The sequence below is a fragment of the Macaca nemestrina genome, chromosome 3, assembly GCF_043159975.1.
Source record: "Macaca nemestrina isolate mMacNem1 chromosome 3, mMacNem.hap1, whole genome shotgun sequence".
Classification (NCBI taxonomy): domain Eukaryota; kingdom Metazoa; phylum Chordata; class Mammalia; order Primates; family Cercopithecidae; genus Macaca; species Macaca nemestrina.
The window spans coordinates 171,334,877-171,362,193 of NC_092127.1; the positions used below are offsets into that span (position 1 = coordinate 171,334,877).

General features: G+C 42.1%; 1 protein-coding gene across 2 annotated transcripts in view; it reads right to left on the bottom strand.

Moving 5' to 3' along the window:
• LOC105487819 (recombination signal binding protein for immunoglobulin kappa J region) overlaps positions 1–27,317 on the bottom strand; it is a 269,442-nt gene that overhangs the window by 113,049 nt on the left and 129,076 nt on the right. The gene's annotated exons all lie outside the window — the stretch shown is intronic.

Below are 27,317 nucleotides of genomic sequence, written 5' to 3' on the forward strand. Positions count from 1 at the left end.
GGGCGCCTCCTTTATGCTAATTTCGGCGTTAGGTGCAGAAGCGTCAGAGGTGCCTGGGGTTCGGGCAAGTGACACGTCGGGAACTGTCTTCATTCATTACACCCCCATGCTAATGAGGAGGCCCTTCCAGAGCTCCGCAAACGGAAAACTTTTGCAGTTGAGCTCTCTCGGCTTAGCGTTCTCCTTAGGTGTGAAATGAGGTCAAGTCAAGGCCTCTGGCAAAGACACCCCTAATGGCCACCTCGCAGACACACGCCAGGGCGCGGAGTAGTTCTCTCCAGAAGGGAAAACTGCCTTGGAATTGAGAGCCACATTCTCCCACCTCCGAGTCGGGCCAGAGGCCCTGATCAAAGCTCTTGCAGCTCGCGTACCACATGGCCTCTCTAAGACCCCATCGCAGCCGCCACCGTGTGTGAGCCCAGGTGTGTGTTGAGGCCACTACTGCACAGGGAACCGGGCCACCCGAGGGCCTGGCACAGCCGAAGACGCTGCCGGCTGCCCGAATCGCGCTTCAGGCGGCCTGATGCCGGAAGCCCCCGGGCGAACCTGGCCCCGCCGGGCATTGAACAGCAAGGTGCAGAGCCCGAACCCCGCCCCCTCCTCCTACCTGCAGCCCCCCATTTTTCCCCTCCTTTGCCCTTTCCTTTCCTAGAGATTCCTAATCCAGCACTGCCTCCCGCAGGGAGCCCCAAAACCCGGAGAACTGGAATTCGCCGCCCGAAACCTGCTGAAGGCGCTGCAGGATTGGCGCGGCCCGCGCGAGCGGCACTGCGCATGCACCCAATGCGGGCAGTCGCGTCTCACGCTACACCTCCTTCCCACCGCCTTCCACTACTCGGCTCAGACACAACACGGCCGTGGGAAATTTCCTAAACCTCGCGAGAACGTGCCCCCTGTTGCCTAGGCTTTCGCTCCAAATCTCGCGGAGCAAAGGGAGGACAGGTGTTTGTTTAGAGCAGGTCCGGGCGCCGTTCGTGCCGCGCGTGCCCGGGAGGCTGGCGGCGGGCGGCGGGCGGCGGGCGGCGGGCGGCGGGCGGCGGGCGCGGGCGGGGTGGGAAGGGAGCGGCTCGCCGCGGAGGCGGGGCGGGAAGGCGCGTGGCGGGGAGCACGGGGCGGAGGGCGGCGGGGAAGGAGACGCGACGTCTCGCACACACGCACACGCCCTGTGACGCTGGGTGGAAGACGAGGGGTGGGGAGCCTCGAAGGGAAGAAGGGGAAGCCAGGAGGTTGGAAGTGGCTCCCAGTGCGGAGAGTGAGAGGTCAGGCTCTAGGGCAGGAGGAGCCCCAGGCCGATCTCCCGGGGAGGTTTCCTGTCGCCCTCCACAAGCCTGGTACTTTCCTAAAATGTGTTAGACGCCGCGCCCCCCGCCTCCGGGAGCTGAGAGACAGCCCCCAGAGTCGGGTTTGAGTCATGCCTTGAGTCACCTAGTCTGGCCACCACTTCGCTTATTTTGAAACAAGTTCTGATTCCTTAGCTACTCTACTTTAGCAATTAGTTGTTTTCTTTCTAATCTACCCGCTGGCCCTGTGAGCTGGTTAGAAAAATAAAAAAATAAACAGCTCTGCGCTCTTGCATTGTTGCCTTGTATAGATTCTTGCTCCCGTTTAAGGACACGATTCTTAAAATTTCTTCTCAGTCTCTTCTTAACCTTTTGAAGTAATCTAACAAATCAGTTTCTGTTCTGTTTTTTCCTCCCACTAATATGGCTTTTTTGCTTTCCTTCACCTTTCCGTATTTTTGTTGCAATATCCCATTTTACGTATTGCTGCGGCAGGTGCTATAGTAACTGCTGTTTTAAATGCATCCCTTCCTTTTGGATCATTTATCCAGTGAGTTCCTGATTACATTCTTCAATCAGCCACATTTCAGATTGGCCCTGATGTGATTTCTGTACTAGCCTTAGCCCGGCATTATCTAGGAACCAGTGTCTTCCTGCTGATGTCACAGCCCCGCAAATGTAGAGTTGAATTGAATTTTGGTATTTGGAGAACAGTGAGTTCTCTAGTAGGAGGAAACCCAGCTTTTTAAGTTGTTTTCAAGGTTTTAGAGGTGTGTGTGTGTGTGTTTGCCTATTCTTTTGATTATATATTCATGCAGAAAACAGATTTAAAAGCATTTAGTGCAATATTTCAGTGCAAGTCTGGTTTGGAACAGGATAGCTCAGGAGGAGGAGAAAGCCTTTGGTGCACATATTCCTTGGAGCTGGCATCCCAAGAAGGTATTTCAGTCATGGCCTAGTCCAGACCACTGATCTAATTTGGAATCATGACCTTCTGAGAGCCCCAAGCGACCTTGGGAAGCCATGGTAATCGCAAGTGTAATTACAGCTCCCCGTTTTTGCCCTAAAACATGCTCCATCTGCATCCCTCCCCCATCTCAGGAAAGGACAACTCCATTCTTCCACCGATGTCAAGAACCTTGGAGTCCTTGCCTCCTTTCTCACTCACGCCCAAGATACGATTGGACGGAAAATCTTGCTGGCTCCACCTTCAGAATATACTCACAGTCACAAATACTGTCACACCTCTTTGGCTACTAGTCTAACCCATCTTATTTCCCACCTGGGTTAAGGAAGTTCCCTAACTGGTCCTCCCTTCTTCCATTCTGGCCTTCCCTCAGTCTGTGCTAATAGAGCATTCTCAGTAGTCCTCTGGAACTCCTACATGACTTTCCCATTTCACTATGAGGACCTAGACAATGTTGCCTACTGCCAAACCTCCCTGACCTCTCTGCCTTCACCTCCTCCTCTACCCCTCACTCCGTGGGCTCTCACCGGCTGCCTTCCTTACTGTTCCTGGAATGCCCCAGGCACACTCTCAGCTCCAAACCTTTGCTTTTTCCACTACCTGGAATGCTCTTCCCGCATATAGCTTATTCCCTCACCCCTTTCTTGTCTTTGCCTGATCACCTCCTCAGGGAGGCCTTCCCTGACACCCTTCCCAAGAGGGACCCCCATACTCCTTATCCCCCTTTCTGCTTGATTTTGTCCATGGCACCTATCATTAACTAACATAACATACATAACATTTATCATACTTGTGTGTTGTCTTTACTATCTGCCTCCTTCCATCATAATGTAATCTTAATGAGGGTAAGGACTTTTGTCTATTTAGTTCATTATTCAAGCTTTAGTTTCTGGAACAATGCCTGGTGCATCGTATTTGTAGAATGAATGGGGTGTCTTCCACTTTAGGGAAGAGTAAAAATGATTCTGAAGACTAAGCCTCCTATGGTTCAAAACAATATTGGGACTAGACTAGCAATGAGTACCCCAGTACCAGCCTGCCTAGGGAGAAGAAAAAGGCCTATGGAGCAAACACCTGTGTTGGTTTTTTGGAAAAAAAAAAAAACGAAAAAAAAAAACTTCTGGGTTGGACCAGTAGGTGAGGCTGCACCTAACTTTAAGAGTTTCCTTTACTCTCCATTTTAGAACTTCAGAGAAAAAACAACAACGAAAACACCATTAGCCAACTATATATGTGTGTGTGTGCACGTGTATACATATATATAGAGAGAGCGAGAAGTCAGGGAGCCTAAACAGAGGGAGCAGCTGGAGCCGCAGCAGAGGAACATAAATTTTGAAGATTTCATGGACATTTAATCACTTCCCTAATAATAATCTTGTAATTTCTTATGCCTGTCTAACTTTAATCTCTTAATCCTGTTATCTTCGTGAGGATGTACGTCACCTCAGGACCACTATTGCACAAATTGATTGTAAAACATATGTTTGAAAAATGTGAAATCAGTGCACCTTGAAAAAAAAACAGAATAACAGCGATTTTAGCGATTTTTAGCGATTTAGGGAAGACAACTATAAGGTCTGACTGCCTGCGGGGTCGGGCAAAAACAGCCATATTTTTCTTCTTGCAGAGAGCCTATAAATGGACGTGCAAGTAGGAGAGCTGTCGCTAAATTCTTTTCCTAGCAAGGAATATTGATAATTAATACTCTGGGAAAAGAATTGCATTCCTCGGGGGAGGTCTATAAACGGCCACTCTGGGAATGTCTGTCTTATGCGGTTGAAATAAAGACTGAAATACTCCCTGGTCTCCTGCAGTACCTCATGCTTATTAGGGTGGAGGAAAAAATCCAGCCTTGGTAAATTTGAGGTCCCACCGGTTCTCTGCTCTTGAACCCTGTTTTCTCTTGTTTAAGATGTTTGTCTTAAATAGACAATATGTGCACAGCTGAGCATAGACTCTCATCAGTAATTCTAATTTTGCCCTTTGCCTTGTGATCTTTGCTTTTGTCCTTGTCCTGTTTCCTCAGAAGCATGTGATCTTTGTTCTCCTTTTTGCCCTTTGAAGCATGTGATCTTTGTGATCTACTCCCTGTTCATACACCCCCTCCCCTTTTGAAATCCTTAATAAAAACTTGCTGGTTTTGCGGCTCAGGTGGGGCATCACGGACCTACCAATATGTGATGTCACCCCCGGCAGCCCAGCTGTAAAATTCCTGTCTTTGTACTCTTTCTCTTTATTTCTCAGATTGGCCAACACTTAGGGAAAATAGAAAGAACCTATGTTGAAATACTGGGGGTGGGTTCCCCTGATATATATATATATATATATATTTTTTTTTTTTTTTTGAGACAGAGTCTTGCTCTGTCACCCAGGCTGGAGTGCAGTGGTGTGATCTCAGTGCACTGCAACCTGCCCCTCCCGGGTTCAAGCAGTTCTCCTGCCTCAGCCTCCTGAATAGCTGGGATTACAGGCATCCGCCACCACACCCGGCTAATTTTTGTATTTTTAGTAGAGATGGGGTTTCACCATGTTGACCAGCATGGTCTCAATCTCCTGACCTCATGATCTGCCCTCCTCGACCTCCCAAAGTGCTGGGATTACAGGTGTGAGCCACTGCTCCTGGCATAAATAGATATCTTCATGAGTTGCTAGTGGGAGTGAAAGTGGATGTAATATCTGTGGAAACTATATTAGTCTGTTCTTGCACTGCTGTAAAGAGATACCTGCCAGGTGTGGTGGCTCACGCCTGTAATCCCAGCACTTTGGGAGGCCGAGGTGGGCAGATCATGAGATCAGGAGATCAAGACCATCCTGACTAACACAGTGAAACCCCATCTCTACTAAAAATACAAAAAATTAGCCGGGCATGGTAGTGGGCGTCTGTAGTCCCAGATACTTGGGAGGCTGAGGCAGGAGAATGGTGTGAACTCGGGAGGCGGAGCTTGCAGTGAGCCGAGACCACGCCACTGCACTCCAGCCTGGGGCAACAGAGTGAGACTCCGTCTCGAGAAAAAAAAAAAGAGATACCTAAGACTGGGTAATAAAGAAAAGAGGTTTCATTGGCTCACGGTTCCGCAGGCTGTACAGGAAGTATGACAGCATCTGCTTCTGGGGAGGCTTCAGGGAGCTTTTACTCATGGCAGACAGCAAAGCAGGAGCAGGTGACTTAGATGGGAGAAGCAGGACCAAGGCGGGGAGGGGAGGTGCCACATACTTTTAAATGACCAGATCTCACGAGAACTCACTCACTATCTGGAAAACATCACCAAGAAGAAAATCCACCCCCACAATCCAATCACCTCCCACCAGGCCCCACCTCCAACATTGGGGGTTACAATTGGACCTAAGATTTGGGTGGAGACAGATCCAAAGCATATCGGAAACCATGTGGCAAAATTTGTCACTACTTGTTCATCCTACAATTCCATTTCTAGAAGTTTATCCTATGAATATGTCCACACATGTAAAATTACCTATATTTTGCAGCATCATTGATGGTGAAAAAAAAATACTGATGACAAACATCAAGAGATGTCTTTTTTTTTAAATTATATATTCAAAGAATGAAAGAGTGTATTTATTAATAAGCAGAAGCTGCTTTTTATGTACTTTTGCGAAAAGATCACAAAGTTTAAAACACTGCAAAACAGTGATATATATATGTGTGTGTGTGTGTGTATATATATATATATATATATACTTATTTGCCTATATGTGTCTAAAATGTCTCTGGAAGGACACTCTAACTAGAAATTGTAAGAATGACTGCCTTCCTATAAGGGACTCTACAGTTGGATGATGTAGGTGAGAGAGTGGCTTTCCTCACAGAGTCTACTATCTTGGATCCTTTGAATTTTGTACCATGTACATATATTTCCTATAAATATAAAACATAAAAAGGCAGGAAAAGAAAGAAATGGAATAAATGTGCCAGAAGACAAAACGTTACCAAATAAAATTGTTTGCTTTCTTCTACTTTAGTAGAATTATTTTTATTTATTTATTTATTTATTGGGACGAAGTTTTACTCTTGTTGCCCAGGCTGGAGTGCATTGGTGCAGTCTTGGCTCACCACAACCTCCGCTTCCCAGGTTCAAGCGATTCTTCTACCTCGGCCTCCCGAGTAGCTGGGATTACAGGTACATGCCACCATGCTCTGTTAATTTTGTGTGTGTGTGTGTGTGTGTGTATTTTTAGTAGAGACGAGGTTTCCCCCTTTTGGTCAGGCTGATCTCAAACTCCCGACCTCAGGTGATCCGCCTGCCTCGCCCTCCCAAAGTGCTAGGATTACAGGTATGAGCCACCGCACCAGGCCTAGAATTATTTTCTAAAAGAAGTTATGGTTCCGGCTTGGTGGCTCATGCTTGTAATCCCAGCACTTTGGGAGGCTAAGACAGGCAGATCACTTGAGCCCAGGAGTTTAAAACCAGCCTGGACAATATAGTAAGACTCTGTCTCGACAAAAAATACAAAAATTAGCTGGGCATGGTGGCATATGCCTGTAGTCCCAGCTACTCAGGAGGCTGAGGTGGGAGGATTGCTTGAGCCCCTGAAGTTGAGGCTGCAATGAGCTGTGATTGCACCACTGCACTCCAGCCTGGGAGAGAGAGAGAGACCCTGTCACCTGTCATACACACACAGAAAAAGTTATGTATGTTACCTATCATCTTGGTAGAATTAAAACAGCAGAACTGCCTCATGGTTCATTCACAGAGCATGTTTAGAGTACCTACCACCACAGGTCAGGCATCATCTTGGTATTTTACAAAAATAGACAACACAAAGAACCCAACCTCCAAGGACTCCCTGTCTAAAAGAATACACAGACCAGTTGCAGTGGAATTCTATGATAGGAAAGAGATAAAAGAGTTCAACAGCTTAGGGGTACAATGAAGGAAGACCTAAGTCTTGCCTCATGGGCCCAGTCTTTGCACAGATGACTTGGGAGCTGACTTACTACAGTGGGAATTCAGAAGACAAGAATAGGAGGAAGCTTGACAAGCACAGGAAACAGCATGTTCAGGCTCTGAGGTGTGAAAGAGCATCGGCTATTCAGGGGGACTCCAGGTGGGGGGTTGATGCACATAGAATAGGGAAAGGCATTCTAAGCAGGGTCATAAGAAGGGCCTGGTAGAGCTGTGGCCCTCAGAACTCAGTGGGCATCAAAATCAATTAAGGACCTGAGTCCCACTCCCTAAGATGCTAAATGAGTAAATCTGGACTGAAGCATTTATAGCAGGGTGCTCAGAGATTCTGATGCAAATTGTCCATGAACCGAGCTTTAATAATTTTTTTTTTTTTTTTTTTTAAAGACAAGGTCTTGCTCTGTTGCTCAGGCTGTAGTGCAGTAGTGCAATCAAAGCTCATTGCAGCTTTGAACTCCTGGGCTCAAGAGATCCTCCCACCTTGGCCTCCCAAAATGCTAGGATTATAGGTGTGAGTCACTGCACCCAGGGAGAATCATTCTTTGATACAGAACTTGAGTATAACCTTTCTCGGGCACTTTCTCACTAAAGGGAGTGATGGCATATAGTTTCTTTTTAAAAAATCAATAAAAGAAATACTTAAATAGTAAAAGGGATGTGTTTGGGAGCCCCTAGGTGTGTATCCAAAGGCATGTGAAGCAGCTAGTGGCTCATGAGAGGTGGACATTACAGTTTGCTGTGGTGGTTTAAACACAGTGACACCTTTTTTTTTTTTTTTTTTTTTTTTTTTTTTTTTGAGACAGAGTCTCTCTCTGTCACCCAGGCTGGGGTGCAGTGTCACAATCTCGGCTCACTGCAACCTCCACCTCCTGGGTTCAAGCAATTCTCCTGCCTTAGCCTCCCAAGTAGCTGGGATTACAGCTGCCTGCCACCATGCCTGGCTAATTTTTTTGTATTTTTAGTAGGGATAGGAATTCATCATGTTGGCCAGGCTGGTTTCCAACTCCTGACCTCAAGTGATCCTCCCACCTCAACCTCCCAAAGTGCTAGGATTACAGGTGTGAGCCACCGCACCTGGCCCCACAGTGATGCATTTCAACATTGCTAGCTGTGTGATCTTAGATAAGTTTTTTAACTTGTCAGTGCCTCAGTTTCTTCACCTATAAAATGGAGATTGTAGCTTCTAATTCATAGGATCGTCACAATTCAAAGTATTACTGTTTTAAGTACATAGAACAGCGCTATAACACAATCATTATAGTAGTATTAGTTTTTATCATTATTCAACAAGTCCATAACTTGGATTCATCTCATCAAAATTCTTGCAAAGCATGTCAAAATGGCCATACTTCAAAAATCAATGTCAGTCGGGCACCGTGGCTCAAGCCTGTAATCCCAGCACTTTGGGAACCTGAGGCAGGTGGATCACGTGAGGTCAGGAGTTCAAGACCAGCCTGGCCAACATGGGGAAACCTTGTCTCTACTAAAAATACAAAAATTAACTGGGTGCATTGGCAGCGCCTGTAATCCCAGCTACTCAGGAGGCTGAGGCAGGAGAATCACTTGAGCCCGGGAGGCAGAGGTTACAGTGAGCCAAGATCATGGCATTGTACTCCAACCTGGGTGACAGAGCAAGACTCTCTGTCTCAAAAAAAAAAAAGAAAAGAAAAGAAAAATGTTAAAATAGGCAAATATAGTCATGATTTTATCTTGATTGGTGTTAATTCATTTTTTTCTCATATCCCACTCAGAAATGATAATATTATTATTGTTATTTAATTTCCAAGAGGATCACATGTACAGAATGTTTGGGAAACCCTCTGTAGATAGCTGAGAGGAGCCTCTGAGGATACAAAGCAGGGTTTCTTGTTATCAGATTGTGCAGGTGCTCTGTGCCTAAGATAGCCCTACTGATAGCTTATGTTAGAAACTAGGAGCCGCTCACTCTACAAATGTTTAACTCATGTTTTTTTGTTCATCTTTATGCTTCTCTTATATTCATAACATTATCCCTATCATTTTCTACCATGTGTTCACCAAGGTTAATAAAATGTACAGGAGATTGAAAGAGTGCCAAGGATTCCATCAGACTCTGCAATTCTATACAGAAAATAAGCTTGAACTCCAGGATTAAAAGAAATAGAACACTGAAAATGAATCACGGCTTCAGGAGAACTTGAGAAACAAAAATAAATATTCACCGTTTTCTGCCCAATTGTGTTTAATTTTTCACAGGATTCTTTGGCCCTGGCAATTTGAGATTTTTGCAGACCTGGGTTAAGTTTTGCTTAGCTTGTTAATATGTGCAGCAGTTCAAGAAGGTAAAGCAAGAAAATGAATAGGCCATTTACGCTAGTGATGTGGAACGTGAATGGAATCAAATGCACATTTGGTGAAAAGAATGTGTACAAATCTAATAATTTGTCAGAAGTTTTTGTAGCGAATGTAATTGGAGGAAAATGTTTCCATGTGTGATTGATAGATTTTGTTCTTTTTATAACATGAACAAGTTAAAGCCAGTTAACACTACCTGCACAAGAAATGACAAGGCCATATGAATAATAAAATTCCAGTTATCTGTTTATAAGGGAATATACTTAAATTTTTATTTCCTAAACCTTCCCTGTTTGTCATGCATCACATATTGCAGTGGTTTTGGGTTCTGTATTAAGCCAGTGTTAAACATTATAGTTTTTAAAAAGCAGCTGGGGTATGAATGAAAGAACATTGAACTAGCTTCACCACTAGTACTTCCACCACTAACCAAATGCCCAACTTTGAGCAAGTTTATTTTTCCTCACCTGCAAAAGGGGAATATGAAACCTATTGCATAGAGTTGCTTTGATAATTAATTGAGGTATTACTCAATAATAACAAAATAACTAGGTACATAGTAGGCACTCAATAAATTTCTTAGGAAATTATTTAACCCATACCCATGTTCAGTTTTCTTATCTATCAGATGGACTAATAATACCTGCATTAGAGGTTTGTTGCATGAATCAAATTAGATAATCACAGGGCACGGTGGCTCACGCCTGTAATCCCAGCTCTTTGGGAGGCCAAGACAGGAGGATCGCTTGTGCCCAGGAGTTTGAGACCAGCCTGGGCAACGTAGGACAACCCCATCTCTACAAAGAAATACAAAAATTAGCCGGTAGTAGTGGCATGCACCTGTAGTCCCAGCTACTCAAGAGGCTAAGCCCAGGAGGCCAAGGCTGCGAGTGAGCCATGATTACGCCACTGCACTCCAGCCTGGGTGACAGCACAAGACTCTGTCTCAAAAAAAAAAAAAAAAAAAAAAAAAAAAAAAAACCAATTAGATAATTATGGGGATAATAAATTGAAAGAATCCTAAATACAATCATGGTATTTAATTTTGGTTGGCATATTTCTTTTTAAAAATTTGACTGTGGTTACATAGGAAATCAATAGAACAGAAAAAAAGATCCCTTTATTTTCTTCTCTGGCCTGTGTTACTATTAACCTTGAACACAGATGGCCTTTATCGCTTTTTCAAAGAAAGCCTACCGGAAAGGTTTCACTCTTTGCATCTCTATTGCTTGGTGTCAGAGATAGTGTAATGATAAGAAACAACTTGTAGATATAACCTTTGTGGCTAGCACTCTTGTCCAGACCACACTAAGGACTAAGAAGACCTACTTTGGAACCTGTTTATTTAAGCATTGACAAATAGTGATATATCAAACAATTCACATCTTGTTAAGTATGTAGCTTTGTGAAAGATAGCTAACTGATAATCCCTTGAACATCAAAAGCAAAGTTGTACATTGTCTCTTTCAATAGTTGCTGCTATAATTAGGTTAATATTTTTTATTTTAATTAGTTTTTTAAAATGCTGTTGTCATTATCTCAACATGTGGGAATTTAAAAGAAGCAACTTGTGAAATTACTGCAAGAAAAAAGTTTCTAAGATTATTTCTAATCATGCTATTAATAAATATTGAGTACATACTTTGTTTTATACAATAGGTCTGTCTGAAAAGTTTTATCTCAATCTAATAATGATGTATTTCATTTGTAAAATGCATTAGAGAAACTCTATTTTTTTTTTTTCTTTTTGAGGTGGAGTCTTGCTCTGTTGCCCAGGCTGGAGTGCAGTGGCGAGATCTCGGCTCACTGCAAGCTCCGCCACCCGGGTTCACGCCATTCTCCTGCCTCAGCCTCCCGAGTTGCTGGGGCTACAGGCGCCCGCCACCATTTCCGGCTAATTTTTTGTATTTTTAGTAGAGACGGGGTTTCATCGTGTTAGCCAGGTTGGTCTCCATCTCCTGACCTCATGATCTGTCCACCTCGGCCTCCCAAAGTGCTAGGATTACAAGCGTAAGCCACCGCGCCTGGCCTAGAGAAACTCTATTTAAAGGACTGTTCGACTCCATGTTAAATACTATAACTCTTATAAATACTATAACTATAATTACCCTGTGCTTTTGCTACTTAAATTATTATTTTCATGACTAAATTCTGTCATGATTAGCATCCTGTAAAAGGATGGTTAATAAATTATATTAAGGTGTTATTAATATTTCACTAATGGATAAAAACATTTCTTAAGATCTTAACTACAAATCATTTTTCATCTAAGTACTTTGGAAAAATTTAGAAATTGATGCATGGTGTTTTTTTTTTCTTCCAGCTTTCCAAACACGTGGCCTAGATTTTACCCTCAGAATAACTTTTGACTTCAGTAAGAGTTATAAACTGTCGTCTGGGAGAAGCATTTGGCTTCTGCTTTTCTCAAGCCTAAAGTTCTCCAGAAATGTTCTTCTGAAATGCAAATCTGATTTTCATCAAGCAGTTTTACCTACGTAGCATCATATTTTCCTTCACCAGCAAACACTGAGTATTTTATTTTTAACTAGCATAGCTATATCTGTATTTGCATGATACTTTCCAACTTTCCGAAATAAGCAATGAAATGCAGAATCTAGGCAAAAGAAAAAAAGATAATTTAGGTACTGAAAAATAACTTCTGAGAAAGAGATCATTGCCTGGCGCGGTGGCTCAAGCCTGTAATCCCAGCACTTTGGGAGGCCGAGACGGGTGGATCACGAGGTCAGGAGATCGAAACCATCCTGCCTAACACGGTGAAACCCCGTCTCTACTAAAAAATACAAAAAACTAGGTGGGCGAGGTGGCGGGCGCCTGTAGTCCCAGCTACTCGGGAGGCTGAGGCAGGAGAATGGCGTGAACCCAGGAGGCGGAGCTTGCAGTGAGCTGAGATCCGGCCACTGCACTCCAGCCTGGGTGACAGAGCGAGACTCCGTCTCAAAAAAAAAAAAAAAAAAAAAAGAGATCACATACAGAAGTATTTAGTTTTATGCAATAGAGGGTTTTCAAAAGGTTGTATGCCCATCTAACATGCAACAGCTTTTCAGTTGAAGGGATACTGTGATGTATAATTTCCAAAGTGACAGTAACTATGAGTCTGCACTGTCTCAAGCCCTCTCACAGACATCAATCATTTCAATTGGTCCTCAGGACAATGCTGACGGTCAGTAATTTTATTCCTGTTTTTACAGATGTGCCTCGGAGGGTATGATTTACACAAGTCATACTCCTAGAAGTGGGATTTATGATTGTCAGTGAGTTCTTTGTTTTTTTGGCTATAACAATTTAAATTATTTTTATTATTATAAACTGATAGAGAATATTTTATGTGAAGTACCCAGAGTATCAAATTATAATTTTAATAAACTATTTAAAGTTACAAAAATGATTTACAAAAGTATAAAATGATGAGAAATGCAACAAGATTTATTTTATTTTATTTTATTTTATTTTATTTTATTTTATTTTTTGAGACGGAGTCTCGCTCTGTCACCCAGGCTGGAGTGCAGTGGCCAGATCTCAGCTCACTGCAAGCTCCACCTCCCGGGTTTACGCCATTCTCCTGCCTCAGCCTCCCGAGTAGCTGGGACTACAGGCGCCTGCCACCTCGCCCGGCTAAGTTTTTGTATTTTTAGTAGAGACGGGGTTTCACCGTGTTAGCCAGGATGGTCTCGATCTCCTGACCTCGTGATCCGCCCGTCTCGGCCTCCCAAAGTGCTGGGATTACAGGCTTGAGCCACCGCGCCCGGCAAGATTTATTTTAAAATATATTTTAAATAGTTGATATACTTAAGTTTTAAAAAATCCTACAAACAAGTAACAGTGAGTGGCTGGGGTGACCAAGACAGGGGCTGCTGAATTTTTACCCATTTGAATTTTCTGACACATTTATTATTTTAAAAATAATTATCCAAAGAAATGATAAGAAAACTACAGACCAGTGCCTCTTTTAATATAGACACAAAATCCTCAATAAAATACTGGCAAACACTCGACAAAGTAGAAATGGAAGGGAACTTTCTCAACCTGATAAAAGTCATTCATAGGAAACCCACAGCCAACATCATAAGGATTTCCACTCTCACCAATTCTATTCAACATGGTATTGAAGGTTCTAGCCAGGACAATTAGGCAAGATAATGAAGTAAAAGACATCAGATTGGAGAGAAAGAAAGAAAAGTGTATCTTCAGATGACATAATCTTGTATGATGACATGATCTTATGCATAGAAAATTTTAAGAACTTGCCCAGGTACAGTGGCTCATACCTGTAATCCAAGCACTTTGGGAGGCTGAGGTGGGTGGATCACCTGAGCTCAGGAGTTCAAGACCAGCCTGGCCAAAATGGTGAAACCTCATGGTAGTGCACATGCCTGTAGTCCCAGCTACTTGGGAGGCTGAGGCAGGTGAATCACTTGAACCCAGGAGGCAGAGGTTGCAGTGAGCTGAGATCATGCCATTGCCCTCCAGGCTGGGTGACAAGAGTGAAACTCAGTCTCAAAAAAAAAAAAAAAAAGAGAAGAAAAGAAAATTCTAAGAACTCCACTAAAAAATTATTACCTGTACCACTAATACATATATTCAGCAAAGTTGCAGAAGACAAGATTAATATAAAAAAATTGTATTCTATATATTTTCAATGAACCATCTGAAAATGAAACTAAGAAAACAATTCCATTTCCAATAGCATGAGTATCAAATATCCAGAGTATCAAATTAAATAAATAAAGCACTTAGGAAAATTTTTTTTTTTTTTTTTTTTTTTTTTTGAGACTGAGTTTTGCTCTGTCTCCCAAGCTGGAGTGCAGTGGCGCGATCTCGGCTCACTGCAAGCGCCGCCTCCTGGGTTAACGCCATTCTCCTGCCTCAGCCTCCCGAGTAGCTGGGACTACAGGCGCCCGCCACCGCGCCCAGCTCATTTTTTGTATTTTTAGTAGAGACGGGGTTTCACTGTGGTCTCGATCTCCTGACCTTGTGATCCGCCCGCCTCAGCCTCCCAAAGTGCTGGGATTACAGGCGTGAGCCACCGCGCCCAGCTAGGAATAAATTTTTAAAAAGAAGTGCAAGCTTTATGCTCTGAAATCTACAAAACATTGTTGAAAGAAATTTTAAAGGATCTAAATAAATGGAAAAACATCCCATGTTTATGGATCAAAAGATATTATTATTAAGATGGCAACACTCACCAAATTATTCCACAGATTCAATGCAATCACTATCAAAATCCCAGTTGGTCACTTTGTAGAAACTGACAAGGAGAGCCACAATTTTATGGAACCCAGAATAGCCAAACAATCTTGAAAAAGAAGAACAGAGTTGGAGGACTGACATTTCCCCCATTTCAAACTTACTACAGAGCTACAGTAAGCAAGAATGGGTGGTGGTGGATAAGGATAGACTTACAGATCAAATGGATAGAACTAAGAGTCCAGAAATAAGCCCTCACATTTAGGTCATTTGATTTTTGACGAGTGTCAAAAGAATTCAGTGGGAAAAGGAACAGTCTTTGCAACAAATGATGCTGGGACAACTGGATATCTACATGCAAAAGAATGAAGTTGGGCCTGTTATTCACAACATATTAAAAAATTACCTTAGATCACTGCCCTAAATCTAAAAACAAAAACTATACAACTCATAGAAGAAAGTATAGGGGTAAATCTTCATAACCTTGGATTAGCAATGATTTCTTAGCTACGACACAAAAACCCAAGCAACAAATGAAAAAAAATAGATAAATTGGACTTCCTCAAAATTTAAAACTTTTGTGCTTCAAAGGACACTATCAAGAAAGTTAAAAAAAAAATACAGAATGGGAGAAAATATTTGTAAATCAAATATGTCTGAAATGGGTCTAGTATCCAGAATATATAAAGAATTCTTAAAACTGAATAATAGGCCGGGTGCGGTGGCTCACGCCTGTAATCCCAGCACTTTGGGAGGCTGAAGCAGGCAGATCACGAGGTCAGGAGATCAAGACCGTCCTGGCTAACATGGTGAAACCCCATCTCTACTAAAAATACAAAAAATTAGCCAGGCGTGGTGGCGGATGCCTGCAGTCGCAGCTACTCAGGAGGCTGAGGCAGGAGAATGGCATGAACCCGGCAGGCGGAGCTTGAAGTGAACCGAGATCGCACCACTGCACTCCAGCCTGGGCGACAGAGCGAGACTCCATCTCAAAAACAAAACCAAAAAACCTGGATAATAAAAAGACAAATCGTTCAATTAAAAATGGGCAAAAGGGCCGGGCGCGGTGGCTCACGCCTGTAATCCCAGCACTTTGGGAGGCCGAGGCGGGCGGATCACAAGGTCAGGAGATCGAGACCACGGTGAAACCCCGTCTCTACTAAAAATACAAAAAAAAATTAGCCGGGCGCGGTGGCGGGCTCCTGTAGTCCCAGCTACTCAGGAGGCTGAGGCAGGAGAATGGCATAAACCCAGGAGGCGGAGCTTGCAGTGAGCCGAGATCGAGCCACTGCACTCCAGCCTGGGCGACAGAGCGAGACTCCGTCACAAAAAAAAAAAAAAAAAAATGGGCAAAAGATCTGAATACACATTTATCCAAAGATTTCTCCAAAGCAAATGACTATTCAACACGTGAGAAAATATTCAGTATCATTAGCCATCGTGGAAAAAGCAAATCAAAACCACAATGAGATACCATTTCACACCCACTAGTGTGGCAATAAGCAAAAAGACAGAAAATGACAAGTCTTGACAAGGATGTGGAAAATTGAAACCCTCATACATTGATGGTGGGAATGTAAAATGATGTAACCATTTTAAAAAGCAACCTAACAGTTCCCCAAAGGGTAACTATAGAGCTACTATATGACCCAACAATTCTACTCTTAGTACACCTAAGAGTACACCTAACTTAAGAGAACCGAAAACATGTCCATACAAAAACATAAATGTTCATGGCACCATTATTCATAGTAGAAGCAATGCAAATGTCCATCAACTGATGAAGAAATAAAATGTGATATATCTAGAAAATAGGATACTATTAGTTTTTAAAGACATAAAGTATGAAACACACTATAACACGGATGTACCTTGAAAACGTGCTAAATGAAAGAAACGAATCATGAAAGATCTTGTATTGTGGGATTCTAAAATGTCCAGAAAAGGCAAATCTATAGAGACAGAAGACTAATGACTGTCTAGGGCCAGGCAGTGTGTATGTGGGGATAACTGTGAAAGGATATAGGACTTCATTTGAAGTGATAAAAGTCTTCAAAGTTGATTATGTTGGTGGCTGCACAACTCTGAATATACTATAAACCACTGAATTTGCACTTTAGGCGAGTGAATTATATGGTATGTGAAGTGTATCTCAATGAAGCTGTTTAGCAAAGAGAGGAGAGAGAGCAGAAAAAATTAATTTAACTCCAATTACATGCTTTGCTTTTCATAGAGTATTTTAAAAAATAGAGACAGGCATCTCACAATGTTGCCCAGGCTGGTCTCCAACTCCTGGGCTCAAGCAATCCTCCCACCTTGGCCTCACAAAGTGCTGGGATTACAGGCATAAGCCACCACGCCCAGCCTAGATGCTTTAAAAATCAAATTAATATGATTATAAACTTCATATTAGTAAGTCATATACTTCTATAAATGTTCAAGTGGGGACAACTAAATGATAAAATAAACTCTACAGAAAATTAGCGAATAATCATTACTTTGCTAGTTTGACTTACCTTCTAGCTTCATAGTAAGTTTGAGATTGTATTTCATTATATTCCTTTTTTTCTTTTTTTTTTTTTTCAGGTTGAAGTGCAGTGGCACAATCACAGCTCACTGCAGCCTTGAACTCCTGGGCTCAAGAAATCCTCTGGCCTCAGCTTCCTGGGATTAGAGATGTAGGCCACTGCACTCGACTCCGAGATTATATATATATATTTCATATAGATTATATGTATATACATATATTTATTATTTATTTATTTATTTATTTATTGGACAGGGTTGCAGTCTGTCACCCAGGCTGGAGTGCAGTGGTGCGATCTCAGCTCACTGCAACCTCCAGCTCTCAGATTCAAGTGATTCTCTTTCCTCAGCCTCCAGAGTAGCTGGGACTACAGGCGTGTGTCACCATGCCCAGCTAACTTTTGTATTGTTAGTAGAGACAGGGTAATACTGTGTTGGTCAGGCTGGTCTCAAACCCCTGGCCTCAAGTGATCTGCCTACCTCAATCTCTCAAAAGTGCTGGGATTACAGATGTAGGCCACTGCGCCCAGCCAGATTATATTTCTGACAAGAATAAGGTTCCTCAACCTTTCAGATGTAGAATGATCTTAGTTTAAGATAAAAATAATAGCTGGAATCATTGAGTGCCAACTTGCTTAAACCGAGAGACTTCAAATGGAGATGATCTCATTTGATCCTTCCACACCCCTGAATAGGACTTCTACTCCCCTTTTTATAGCTAAGGAAGCTGTGGCCCGGAAAAATGAAGAAACTCTCCCTAGCTCATGCTCATAGTTACAGACATTGCTAGAATGCGAACGCTAGATACTCCTCTGACATTTCTCTATAACTAGCCCTATGCTAGGCCTGCTGGGCCACTTCCTCCCTTATTACCATTGTGAATTAGAACTCCAAGGCTGGGGAGACTTGAAGGGTAATAAGCATGCTAATGTTATCTTGAGGACCTAAGATCTAGTACATCACTTCTAGGTCATTCCGGAGAGCTGGAGAAACCGGATTGGGGAGAGGGGAAAGAAGGGAGTTGGAAATAAAAATTCCTTGTTTTCAAATGTGGAAGAAAGTATGAAGAAATAGAAGAGAATGCCTTAAAGATTCCTTCCAGCTCTAAAGTTCAGTCAATTTAAAGCTCCATCTTAATGGAGCTGAAGATACCCTACAATTCAGAGAACTTCCTTTTCTGACTTAGCCTTGTCCTGGGACCCATGATTGAGGTCTCTCCTTGAGAGCTCCAATGGCTATGGTTCCTTCAGGAAGTGTACCTTCAGACTTTTCCCTCGTTGTTGTACTCTTCTAACAATCTGTGCAAATTTTATCCTTTTATACTTATTTTTAAAAATTATCCTGCCTGGGCTCAGTGGCTCTTGCCTGTAATCTCAGTACTTTGGGAGGCCGAGGCAGGTGGATCATTTGAGGTCAGGAGTTCAAGACCAACCTGGCCAACATGGCAAAACCCCATCTCTACTAAAATACAAAAAAATAGCTGGGCGTGGTAGCATGCACCTATAAATCCCAGCTACTGGGGAGGCTGCGGCAGGAGAATCACTTGAACTCACAAGGTGGAGGTTGCAGTCAGCCAAGATTGCACCATTGCACTCTAGCCTGGGCAACAGAGTGAGATATGGTCTCAAATAAATAAATAAATAAATAGAAATTGTTCTTAGGCTTCATATTCAGCTTCAGCCTATATCATGTCTACTTCCAGTGATTAGGCCAAATTGCCTCTAAAAATGTGACAAATTGCAAAACTGCTTTATATTGAAAATTTCTATTATTTTAAAAATGGGCAATACATGCACATTGAACAAAATTTAAATTTTTTTTCTTTTTTTTTTTTTTTTTTTTAGATGGAGTCTCACTCTCGCCCAGGCTGGAGTGCAGTGGGTGATCTCAGCTCACTGCGAGCTCCACCTCCCGGGTTCACGCCATTCTCCTGCCTCAGCCTCCGGAGTAGCTGGGACTACAGGCGCCCGTCACCAAGCCTGGCTAATTTTTTGTATTTTTAGTAGAGACGGGGTTTCACTGTGTTAGCCAGGATGGTCTCCATCTCCTGACCTCATGATACGCCCGCTTTGGCCTCCCAAAGTGCTAGGATTACAGGGGTGAGCCACCGTGCCCAGTCAATTTAAAATCTGTAGAAGGAAATGCATATAGAGTTTCTAGATTTAGCAAATAAATGTTAAGGACATACAGTTATATTTGAATTTCGTATAAACTACAAATATATTTATAGTATACATTTGTCCCATGCAGTATTTGGGACATATTTATACTAAAAATTGTGTGTTCATCTGAAACTATAATAAAATTTAAATGGACATGCTATATTTTATCTGGCAACCTGAAATGCACAGAGAAGTAAGACTCTCCCTAGCCAGGATCTCCCAGGGACCTGTTTGCCCTTTCAGAAGGAAATCCTATTACCATTTTCTCCAGTATCTTTCCAGGATAGTCTATAAACAACCTTCTTTTGCAGCAAAGTTGTTAGCCCCAGCACAAAATAGACTCTGAAAAAAAGGATTTAATGTAAGGATATCTGTGATTTTGTTTTTTGGTTTTTTTTTTTTTTTTTTGAGATGGAGTCTCGCTCTGTCGCCCAGACTGGAGTGTAGTGGAGCGATCTCAGCTCACTGCAAGCTCCGCCTCCTGGGTTCACGCCATTCTCCTGCCTCAGCCTCCCGAGTAGCTGGGACTACAGGCGCCAGCCACCACGCCTGGCTAATTTTTGTATTTTTAGTAGAGACAGGGTTTCACAGTGTTAGCCAGGATGGTCTCGATCTCCTGACCTCGTGATCCGCCCGCCTCGGCCTCTCAAAGTGCTGGGATTATAGGCCTGAGCCACTGCACCCAGCTGTGTTTTTTATTTGGACCTAGAACAGTTATGAAAGGAATTTAAACAGAGGCCATGTGGTGCAGGAGGGCGGGTCAGATCTTAGTTCATAACAACTGGGAATCCTTGGGTATGTTCCTTAACTTCTGGGATCATTTGCAAACCGAGGATAAAAATACTCATCTTATCCATTTGTAGTTAATAATAAGTAACACATGTAACATACATTGCAAAATGCCTGGCACAAAGTAGTCATTGGATCAGCAGTCCCCTCCCTGTTTGGATGTTTTAGGGTGTTCATCTGTAACTTTCCTAAGAAGTTAACTGTGAAGAATTCTGTCTAGAACCACAGGTCAGATGAACAGCGTGTCAGTGCAATCTTCTAAATTTGCCATCAGGTAATTCAGTTGTTTCTTTAAAGCCTCTACTCTATCAAATATTTAATACTTATATGACTCAAGCTCTGATGGCTTTGTTTATCCTATTCCTCTTTCATCTTATTGAATCTTCATCTGTCATCGGTTGATTCAAAAAGAAGTATTTCCTGAACACCCTCTATGAGCCAGGGGCTGTTACTATGCACTGGAGAGGCAGGTCAGGGCCATTAGGGGACTTGCATTCAAGTATTTGAGTACAGAGACACAGATAATAAAAGAGTAAACAAGTCAGGCATTTTAAATAATGATAAAGACTATGCTAGAAAATTAAACAGGAGTGATCAGTGCTAGAGAGGGAGGGCGGCATACTTCTATTCAGGTCAACCACCCTCTGAATAGTAAATTCCTTTTGCTTAGTAGTAAATTCCACCTTCTTAAGCTGCCCAGAGTGCTTTAAGTCTGCATTTCATGAAGGAAGGTTTCAAACAATACAACAACATTTACAATTTTAAGTTTGCTGTTTAGGCTCTAGCACTATGTAGATACAAAGGTCTTTCAGGAGTATAGACTTGGATATTTCTTCCTTCCTTTAGTTAAGGTCTAGATTGGAAAAGAAAAGTGATGAGCATTCAAATTCTGAGTGCCGGTTATAAAAGGGCAAAGCCTCCTGCCAACTATTAACATTTATCATCAATGCCACCCACCCCCACCCTGCCCATACCCACACCTCCAGCTCTGCAAGCTGGATGTTTTTATCCCTATTTTAAAGTAGGAAGAAATGAGGCTCCCAAAATTCAAGTGATTTGGCCAAGGACACTCTGGTCAGAAGTGGGCAGATCAGATGTGATGCCATCTTTCTGTTTCCAAGTCAAGAATCTTTTAATTTATATCTGTTAACCGACAGTTTCATGCCATTTCCACTCCTCCAAAAACCTTGCTTCTTCATTAAGAGGTTTGTGTTAAAAACAACAACTGGGCCAGGTGCAGTGGCTCACGCCTGTAATCCCAGCACTTTGGGAGGCCGAGGCGGGTGGATCACCTGAGATGAGGAGACCAGCTTTGCTAACATGGTGAAACTCCGTCTCTACTAAATATACAAAAAAAAAAAAAAAATTAGCCGGGCGTGGTGGCGGGCATCTGTAATCCCAGCTACTCAGAAGGCTGAGGCAGGAGAATCGCTTGAACCCGGAAGGCAGAGGTTGCAGTGAGCCAAGATCTCACCACTTCACTCCAGCCTGGGCAACATGAGTGAAACTCTGTCTCAGAAAAACAAAAACAAAAACAAACCAAAAAGAAACACAGTCTAAACTATCTTTTCTTAAACTCTGCTTGTTATTTGCCAGGATAAAGCAATTCCTGTTTGTGTATTATAAACTTAATACAATTTATATGCAGAAAATCTCTTTCCTTTGTTTCTCCCAGTCAAATGATGCATTTTTATGATGATTAAGAGGAAAACAGCCTAAAATGCTATATTAGGTCACACAAATTTCTCAGAATGGTGTATGAAAACTGAAACTGAAACATTACAGAGGTGGTGAAATCTACTTACATTCAATTACTTATGGGCAGAAAAATATTAGCTACCATATCTGTGGCTACAGATTTACATGCTTTGTTAATACTGATATTAAAAATAAGCATGAAGTTTGGGTAAATCTTCTAGATAAGGATGTTCTTCTAAACAGGTTTAGAAAAGTTGATGAATTTATAAACCATTAAAATTAACTGAGGGATAAAATGAGAAACACAAAGGATATTATCATGTTAAACTTTCCTAAGAAAGTAAGAATCACTTTGAAATGTGATTGGTTTCCATCTTCTTAGTTGGCTCTGCCCTGACTCCAACTCCTTTATTTTTTTGAGGTAGAAAGCATGTCCTTGCTACATTCCCTTTTTGGAGTTCTTTTCTTTCATTCTTTTGGAATGGGAGAGAAACAAGTTGCTTCCCCAGGAAAGCCTGCATTTTCCAAGGTACGAATTCAGCTTTCTCTGACCTACCTTTTCTCTTTGAAGCGTAGATTTTAAATGTGCCTTCAATGGTTAGTTTTAATTCTTAAATTGATTTCACAGGTTTACTTTTTCACTTCAAAAGCACTTTTTCAGAATATTATTTTGTGTGTTGATAACTCCTCTGGTCCTCCTGCCTCTAAAATTTGGATTTTCCTGGCTTGATGACATAAGTTTTGGCGTTGGCCTTTGTCCTTTCCACATCCCCCCCCAATAACCCGCCCTGAATCAGTCTCCACTGTTAATAATACCAAACTAATGTGCTAAAGAACAGGCTTGTCAAGCACACTGCTTTGATCTTGAGTTTATAGGAATTTGTAAGCCAGAGTGTTTTCTCCAATTATGGTTGTAATGAACAAATACTAGGTTTTAAAAAGATCCTTTTAATACTTCTTCCTCTTCACTTACTGTTAAGAGTTTAGGTTCTCTGGGAGGCACACAACTAATTTAACTTTGCCCATCTTGTGCAAATCCCCCATGGAGTTTGTAAAACTGCAACCCATAATCTCCTCTTCAAAAAACACACTGATTATTTGTGCTATGCTAGTTCCAAATATTACAATAGTTTCTGGATTTTTGCCACATTCCTCTCTAGATGGTCATTTGGGAGACTTTGTTTATAATGTGTGTTTTGAATGAAATTTTAAAATTCCAAGACCACAGGATGTGAGACTCAATTGTGAGTTAAACTTAATTTTGCATTTTTTCAAAGAGGTCCTACTTAGGTTACAACAATAGCAAACATTGAATAGAAAATGAGAGAAGGTATTTTTTTTCCCCCAAGGATTAGGGTTTGAAAAAAATATGAGGGAAAGCATGCTATTTTCAAGGATTAGTGAATGTTTTCAAAATGGCCTATAGCATTCAGTTGGTGGTTCAGGTGAATTAAAACATTAATCTGTTTCATGGAAATCGGAAGGAGCATTTTTATCAGTGGTTGTACTAATTGTCATTTTAAAATTAGAGACAAAACTCGGAATTTTAAAATAGTACCTCCCTTTTGAAAAAGAAAAGTTAATGGAGATGAACAGTATAAAAGCATTTTTTTTTAAAAAAAAATTGAGGCAACATTAAAGAGCTCCCCTGGGCATTTTTCCTCCTAATCAATTCTGGGTGGTGTTTTTTTTTTTTTTCTTTTTCTCATATTCTTTGTTTATTTTAGAAGCTGCTGCTCATTAATCAACTGGCAGAGATTTTTAGGACAAAATGAATTGTTTTTAAAAAATAGATAAATTGTAATTTTCTTTTTTCTTTTTTTCTTTGATAAATTATAATTTTCTTGCATCTTATTTCAACTTCAACTTTTTCTTTCTTTCATTTTTTTTTTTTTTTTAAAACGAGTCTCGCCCTGTCGCCCAGGCTGGAGTGCGGTGGCACGATCTCCGCTCACTGCAAGCTCCGCCTTCCGGGTTTACGCCATTCTCCTGCTTCAGCCTCCCGAGTAACTGGGACTACAGGCGCCCGCCACCTCGCACGGCTAGTTTTTTGTATTTTTTTTTTTTAGTAGAGACGGGGTTTCACCATGTAGCCAGGATGGTCTCGATTTCCTGACCTCGTGATCCGCCCATCTCGGCCTCCCAAAGTGCTGGGATTACAGGCTTGAGTTACCGCGCCCAGCAACTTCAACTTTTTCAACTTCATACATGATAGACTAAACCAGGGTGTCTGACTTTAGCTGTTTTATTATCTGTCTCTTTAGCCAGTTGCCACTTGGACATATTATTTCACCCTCTACTACTTATAAAAAAGGTAACAGGTAATGAACACAGGAACACAATAACACGTGGAAGCGAAGGCCAGTATCTTCCCTCCACATTCTCAGTCTGGTTGGATTTCTCCTCAAGATATTTCTGTTTACATTCTCCCTATACATCCCCCCATACACCATCTCTCTGTCTCTCTCTTCTCTCGTACACACACACACACACACACACACACACACACACACACACACACAGTGTTTTTTTTTAGTTTATTTGTTTATTTATCCTTGAGAAAGGGTCTCACTCTGTTGCCCAGGCTAGAGTGCTGAGTGCTGTGGTATGCTCCCTGCTCACTGCAGCCTTGACCTCCCAGGTTCAAGTGATCCTACCGCCTCAGCCTCCCAAGGAGCTGGGACTACAGGTGTCTGCCACTACGACTGGCTAATTTTAAAAATTTTTCATAGAAACGAGGTCTCGCTGTGTTGCCTAGGCTGGTCTGAAATTGCTGGGCTCAAGAGATCCTCCTGCCTTGGCCTCCGAAAATGGTGGAATTACAGACATGAACCACCGTGCCCAGTCCACAAGTGATTTACATGACACAAACTTTCTGGAATTCTATAAACGCAGGATATGCAACACGGGTTAACCACTTGTCTCAGAAAGAAAACAAGCAGAGAATTGCCCACAGAACACATCTTAACATTTGGGCTTCTATGTATGCCAAGAAAGTGATCATTTTGAGTCTTTGCCTGAATAATACCGGGACCTTGAAAGCGCAATTGCTATTTTAAATGGATGTTGCTTGTTAACAGAATGCAGAATAAATTATGGCCTCTGAATTAAGCTCTTTTATTGTTGACCTTGCTCTTCAGAGAGGGTGTGGTAGGTAACCAACTACAAATATGTAGCGTATATTAGGTACAAAGGAAACTATTCTACTTTGGCAAAAATAGAATATAAACATGACTGGAACTAATTAAAATAAAACTATTTGTTATTCATCAAAGGAAAGAATAAGATATTTAATAGTTCGTATATGCCAACCTCCTTAAAACTTGTATGAAATAGAGTGGCGAATAAATCAGTACATAAATGCCTAAGTATTGTCCTTGGTAAACCATTTGATTGACATTGAACCTGATTAATATTGCCTTAACTTAAAGACACCATCCACTGTCCATAAAGCTACGTTCTGCTGTTGAATGTAGCTTTATGCTCAGCAGCCACATTCAACAGCAGAATTTTAAGCTCAAGTCTTCTCCCAGCTACCTAATGCTAAAAAAAGAAAAAAAAAAGAGCATTGTTAGAGGTGGGGTAGGTAGGGATGTGACTAACAGCCTTGTGTTCCTGTAATTATAGCTGGAGATTGCTGTGCCAAATATTAGGAACTTTTCTGTTCTACAGAAGAAATTACATCAGGAGGCTCAGCAACTACTGGTAATTACAGAAATTGCCAGTTCAAGGAATCTAATAGTCCCTCTAAACTCCACTTAAGACAGACCCGAAGGAAAGACATTCAGTGGAGGTAGAGGAAGTGCTTTCTCTCCATTCACATTTATGAACTCATTTGGGCTCACTAATTCAGGTGCTCTTATAGCAGTTCTAAATGGGAGGAATCTGTTTTCTCAATTACTGATATCAAATGAGCATTGCAGGAGTGAAGTGATTTACTGTGGTTATACAATTATATCCTTCCTCTAATTTCACCCGAGGGGTTAACTACAGCATCAAAATCTGAGAGTGGATTCAGCAGAGGGGCTCAGATTGTAGAGACAGGAAATCCCTAACTATCCTTGAATCGTATGATTAGTGGACCACAGCCACTCAGCCACACTGAGTGCTGGAAGATCCACAATTAACACCCCTCATCCAAGTCCCAAATCAGCCTTGAGCCTGATGTCTTGATGCCACAGGGTTATGGGGAAGGAGGTGACCTCCAGAAAACCTGCTCACTTTACAGGACCAATTCTGAGAATTAAGTATAGTTGGGTAGAGTGTGCCTTTGAAATCTCTACCAATTCTTTCATCTCTTCTACTGCCATTAGTATCTTCCTTCCACTCACAACTCATCAGGGTTTTGGTCCTACACTCCATCACATTAGTGCCCAACTGTCTGCTTCCTAGAAAGCAGACTACTACTTTTTTAAGAAGCAGAGAGTTGGGCACTAATATGTCTACTACTACTACCACTAGCATTCACTACTTATAATGAGATAAAACAATTCGTGCATCTCTCTCCCTCACGCGTATGTGCATGTCTGGAAGACGCACACACCCCCATGCACAGCCCCCCCCCCCCCGCCCCGCACACACACACACTAATGCACCCTTTCTTCCTGGACGATGGCCACACTTGTCATTTCATTCCACAAAGTCATTCTCATGGAGGAAATGTAAGCCTAGTGGAGGGGAGAAAAATGTAATGTCCCTGCTGAAATGTTTTCAGTGATTTACAGATCTTTGTCCCAAAGCCCAAAACCCGTTAATCCAGAGGAAATGTCCAGAAGGGCAAAGCCTGGGGAACAGAGCAATCCCTCCAGGGGTTCATGGTTTATCCATGATTCCTCTTTTCATCATCAGCGCTATCCAACCTGGTGGCAAGTCTTGTTAGTCCTATCGTTAAACTATGCCCACATCTAATAATTTTTGTTTGTTTGTTTTGTTTTGTTTTTTTTGAGACGGAGTCTTGCTTTGTCTCCCAGGCTGGAGTGCAATGGAGCGATCTCAGTTCACTGCAAACTTTGCCTCCCGGGCCCAAGTGATTCTCATGCCTCAGTCTCCCGAGTAGCTGGGATTACAGGCACACACCACCATGCCCAGCTAATTTTTTTGTATTTTTAATAGAGACAGGGTTTCACCATGTCGGCCAGGCTGGTTTTGAACTCCTGGCCTCAAGTGATTCACCCACCTCGACCTCCCAAAATGCTGAGATTACAGGCGTGAGCCATTGCACCCAGCCTACATCTAAAAATTTTGGCCATCTTCCCTCTATGCCCTAGTCTGGGGCACCATCACCTCTTTCTAGGTACCTGTGTTACCTTCCCTGCTTCTCCCGACTTCTACTCCACTCCTATCCCCTACAATCCACTCTCTACAGGAAATCTGGAGTACTTTTAAAAATGTAAATCAGATCATCTTACTCCTAAATTTAAAACTTCCCGGC